Here is a 6,001-nt window from a genome sequence, read left to right as displayed (position 1 = left end):
AGCACGCAACGAGTTGTTTATTGCTGTCGCTCAAGCTGATACATGACTCTAAGTTCTTAGCTAATGTCGCGAACGCTCAATTTATTTTATGATATTTTTGGAAGATAGAAGGGACTGACGAGACGGCTGTAAGTAAAATCGGAAAATCAGGCCGATCTTAAAATAATAGGATGGAGCATCTTGACATCAAAATCAGAACGCAGTACAGACAGGTAATAAATATATATTAATTTGCATCTTCTATAAATGGGAAAACCCATCTCAATTGGTCTTGATAGAGATGCGCAAAGTTAAAGGTAAAGCATCAGGTAAAATTAGCAAATCCGTCTGTCCCTTTTGAGGTTTGTAGTGTAGTAATAGAATAATACAAATGTACGGCAACGGCGAAAATTTTCATGGTGACCCCATCTCTACTTTATGAAGGAAGAAATTTTCGCAACGGCGAAAATTTTCAGCTAAATTAAAAAAAAAACGATTCAATACTTACTTTGACCCAAAAACCTTTGCCATTGGCTCCTAGTACAATTTTTCAATATTTCAATAAAATCTTGAACACTAGTTCAACGTCTTGCTAGCATATGCGAGCAGACTTGCAGTAGTCCCAATATTATTATTCCACTTACTTTCTCATTTAAGTGGTTACTGAAAAACAAAAACAGAACGGGCTGGTTGCTACTCCGTTACGGGTTAAACTGAAATTCTACCGAGAGTTTCTATATGATTCGTAGATTTGCTAAGAAATAAAGAAGGTCGTTAGTCCAACACTTGTTGTTACTAGATATCGAATATACTACTGTGCACTGCACGAGTCTCCAGAGAGAGAATATTTGTTAGTATACATTCCAGTTGAGAAAGTACTCGCGAGCGACATAGTGTGTTCTGAACTCTAGAATGCTTGAATGCATGCATGCAATAAATCAATAATAAACTAATGAACTTCCACCGTGAATGTTCCAACTATATACAATATGGAAGTACCTGATTTTTCATACAATATCCTATACAGATATATTAAATTCTCAGTTATTATTTGTTGAATCTGAGTTCACAGGTACTGAACGTTGGTTAAAAAAATGTAGAATGCAATCGCAGAGACTTCCAAGAGACTTTCCTAAATGAAATTGACTTCCATATCAACGATTGGTATGATTGTTAATCGAATGCGAATTCATATTAAGCACGTATTGAAATCATCCGACGGCTCTATGTAACAGATAAAACATGTGTATTAACTATTCAACATATTGTATCAAATCATTCTACGAATCACTTGGCAAAAATTAACACACGAGTTTCCATTATCTAATATTTGCACGACCAAAAACATTGTTGCATTGGTATCTGGACACAGATCCGGTTACACAGAACATCCGGTTACACAGGAAAACATTTTTCTTGTATAAATTTTAAGAGGTGACACTAAATAGGAATGAGCAGTTTCCTTTTGTTCACGCAGCACTCCGCAAAAGCAGCATGGCAGAATAATATAGGTAAACTACTTACATTGCGAGAAATGATTGTATCCCTTAAACGTATAAAAGTGAGAAATAACAAAAAAACTGTATTACTCCACCTAATGGTGTAATCATACCATTCTCATGTCACTCATAAATATTACTAAGGGATTTTTCATAAATCTTTTCTTAGAATCTTGAATTAGAACACCTTGGCCGTAAGTCGGATCCGGATGAAATTCAATAGTTGCCTATGGAACCACAAGTACTTTGGGCATAAGTTTGTAGCAATTGGAACCGAAAGCCGGATAAAATTCTGTTTTAACTTGTGCGGCTATAATACCTTTCATTTGAATCTAAGTTTGTGCCCAGCCGTTTTTGAGAAATTTGATTGCTTTGCTGTTTGGAGCTTACGATCACCTTTTCCGGTACTCCCAAACTTGAAAACTGAGATCCGCTATGAACGAAATCAGTGTATTTAGTTATCAACAAATTAAATGGAAATAGATCGAGCGGTATTTGAACTCCCGAAATAACTTCTTTTTAAAGATGATCTAACTAACATGCATTCTGACGTATTACGAACGGTTGAAATATGTAAGTTTACACGTCTCCTCGAAAGATATGTTTGATGGGCATTTAGATCTTTTTTTTTTAATTCAGGAATTTTACAATTTACGTTTGATAAATTTCTATATGTACACACTTAGAAAAATTTACATCTTTGTAGATGCACATAAAAGAAGCGTCGCGATTCACTTATACCGTTTTCGTTTTTGTACCTACACGCGGGCTACTATGACTCCGAATCAGTGATGTACTAAATCGGGTGATAAAAAAACCCGGTCAATTTGGTTTTTTCATGGGAAAATTGTTTTTTTTTCTTTTTTGGGTATTTTTCTAAGTAAACCACTAATAAATCATACTTTTGGAATCACATATTTATTAACTAAGGTTTTATTGATACCCGAAGAATCTTAGAAGTCTGTTGAGTCATCATCGCTAAAATTTTTCGCAATATCGGGTTGAACCCACATTTTTTTGCACAATTTGTAATTAAAAGAAGATAATTTAATTTTCCCGCTCATTCGGTTGTTAGTGGTTAGGTGGTTATTCGCTGATGTCGTTTGTGATGAAAGAATTCGAATGCCAACTTGAGATAATCCGGTTCTCGGAGCATTTGGAAAGTATATTATCCATTGAATATATTGTGATTTCATTTGGAAAAGGTTTGAAGTGATTTACACTTGCCATTGATGTGTCGGATCGAAAGCGCAAAATGAAGTGTAAAACACTTAAGTCCAAAGTGTCGGTTTTTATCAGTATAGAGAATCAATGCAAAATGACGTTTACATATTTCTCATGCAAACTAACTTCATGTTATGAAATTTGAACAGTATAAAATATGTAGAGAAGTGAGATTTTAAAATAAAATTATGGAAGTTTATAATTTAGAACGAAAAAACAAAAAAAAACAATTTTTTTGTTTTTGCAAGCTCTTGGGGAAAAAACCTGGTTAAAACCCAAAAACTAAAAACCGGGTTGGAAGATTTTTTCCCGACGGTACATCACTGCTCCGAATAAAACGAACACGTGGTACGCGCCCTAAACAACAATTCATAAAAAAAGGAAAAATAAACAAACTTGCGTGGATGTCGTGGTGCGACCCGAGAAAAATTTTAGAGCGAAACTACGCGATTTGATTTCGATCATAAATAAAATAATCCTAGATTCCCCAGAGTAAAGTTGCCTGTGCATTTAACACAACCACAGTAGCATAAATTAAATAAACGCGCTGTACTTTGTACATGCATTAGGAGCATTTACGCACCTATTCTACACCAGACGGCGCTTTTGGTGTCACGGGTTGCTCAACTACAGTACTATTACACTGGGGAATCTAGGTTTATTTGATTTATGACAGTAGCTAATGGAAAAAGTACACCATTGAAGTACTTGAAGCTCTGGCAGTGTCACCGTACAGTGGGAAATCTAGGTTCATTTATGTCGTTTTCGCTTGAAAAAACTGAAACTGAACCAGGGTAGTATCATCAAACAAACACTTTTCAAGAAACTGTGTTGATTTCGCACTTTGCAACGACGGTTTGATCAAACCTGATATAAAAACCAGGTTCGAAACTGACTCGATTTTCAGTTCAACAACGGCGTCGGCCATGTGCGGATTGGCCTTTAGAGTGGAAACTGTGGAATCTAGAGCGACCCCAGGTTGCTAAAACAAACATCTCAAAAGTTGTTTAGGCGACTCTGGGTCAGCTCTCGGGCTGCTCTGATCAATTAACGAAAACGGTTTTACATTCACAATTCAAAGAATGTAAAGATAAGTCATATCATTAACTTCGCAGTTAATTTAACTGAAGCTTACATCGATACAGACGCAAAATTTGTTTTTATGAAATTTATTCTTCACAAAAGATAGTGTATGAAAAACGCGTTCTGCCATTCATCAACACTGATAAACGTCCTGTATGAGTTTATGCTGTTTTTGCTACTTTCCACTACAGTCGAGAAAACACATACTTCTAAGTGTTTGACATAAAAAATAAGGTAAATCTTGATGCTTCTTGCACGCACATTATTTCATACTGTGCTGAATATGAATCTTATGATTCATATAATATAATTGAATCTCAAATTTGATATATGTGAACCAATCAAACCTTCCTATATCCTATGAATCCTATATATGCAATACTTATAGCTATAGAGCTCATACTATAGAATGCCTGAGACTGTAAACCAGCTCTGAATTTTTGTTTATTGCCGAGTATTGATTTTAAGACAACTGTTCCTCACAATTTTTAGGGAACCGAAGTGATTTTTTGAATAACCTAAGATACTTGAAAAGCTCAAGCTTGTCGATCAACAGTGTATAATACTTCAATGATATCCTAAAATCGGTTGGTTACACAAATAGAGTCCATCACAAATTGACTTTTTGTAATACTTAAAGTCTATTCGCACTATTCCGGGATGGGGCCATCCGGGGCGTTTTTTCCCTCATCGGCGATAACTGAGCTGCCGGTGTGTACATGTATTGGAATGCCGGCATAAAATCCATTTGGTTGCCACCGATATTCCTCGCCGAGTTTTTCGCACCGTTTTTGGTCCTGTCCCGGCCGGCGTCCCGGAATAGTGCGAATAGACCTTTATTCATATTTCAAAACACGTCGGTAACCATTTAAGGGCTCAAAATAAATAAACTCCTACACAGAAAAAATGATAAAATTTACACGACATGATTAAACAGAACAATGAAATAGACATCAGTAGAATCTAAAATCCCGGGTTGGCGGTTCAATGCATACGGCGCTGGTCTTTTAACCCAGTTGGCATATGTTCAAGCCCCGAGCTATGCAATGATTCTGTACGCTAAGAATTGGTTACGAAATTTGTTGAAACAGAAAGGCCAAATTCCACAAAAGGAATGTGATTGCCAAGACTTTTAAAATCTCAAATCTGTTTTAAAACCTTGATCGGTGTAAAATTAAATTGGATGCATTGATTTTTCAATGAGCCAGACTACAGGGTCCGGCACTCGAAGTGTAACTCGGGTTCACTCGAGCTTTGTGAGACGGTGCCGAGTCCTGCTGAATATCGAGCAAAAGTGAATTGATTCTGAATTTTGTATTATTTTTACACATTTTGTACTTTGAATTAAGTAAAAGTAATTTTCCAAACTGAATTTATGGCCTTTTTAATTGGTTACACTTCGAGTGCCGGACCCTGCATACATTAAGAAAACGTTTACACTCTAAAAAATTTTGAATTTTACAGGTGACTTAATTCCTCATACGATGTAATTCATAAAGACCTAATTTGTCAAATGACGGAAAATTTTATTTGTAATGACTTAATGTTACAATAGCTTGAATTTTACTGGTTTCGACTGTAACTTGCATTCTGCTAGCAGGTGCGACTGTATGAATTTAAATGTACCTTTTATCAACGAAACAGATGTATGCTTCTGTGGCTCAGTCGATTAAAGGACGTACTTGCGATCCAATGATTCTCGGTTCAAGTCGCGGCGGTTGCTATCAGTATTCTTTTTTTATTTCAACGAATTTCATGCATGGAGTTTTAGACACAATATTAAATGTTCTTCGACGTAAATTTGCGTGAACTGCGACGCTCCATTTATGTGCATCTAATAAGATGTAAAATCACAGGGTTTTTTTTAAGTGTGTAGTTTTGCTTTCGAAGTATACTGAAAACTGAAGAACTGTAAGGTAACTTTCCATTCTATTGCCTGCTCCAAATATGTGTTGATGTGAATTCACAAAATATTTTAATTTGCACAGATAAAAATATTTTGTGAATTTACATCTTTTATTATTCACATATTCAGAGCAAAAGATTGAACATAAAGTTACATCACAATTCTGTACATTTCAATACAATTTAAACGCAAAACAAACGTTAATTAGAAGATACAGCTCTATCAATTGAAAATTTATTGCAATCGAATTAAGTTTTGGATAGATGATGGTTTTCAATCAAACTTTCGATTCAATCGATATTTATTCCAT

This window comes from Malaya genurostris, chromosome 2 (genome assembly GCF_030247185.1).
Source record: "Malaya genurostris strain Urasoe2022 chromosome 2, Malgen_1.1, whole genome shotgun sequence".
NCBI lineage: Eukaryota > Metazoa > Arthropoda > Insecta > Diptera > Culicidae > Malaya > Malaya genurostris.
Note: the sequence above shows the minus strand (reverse complement) of the source record.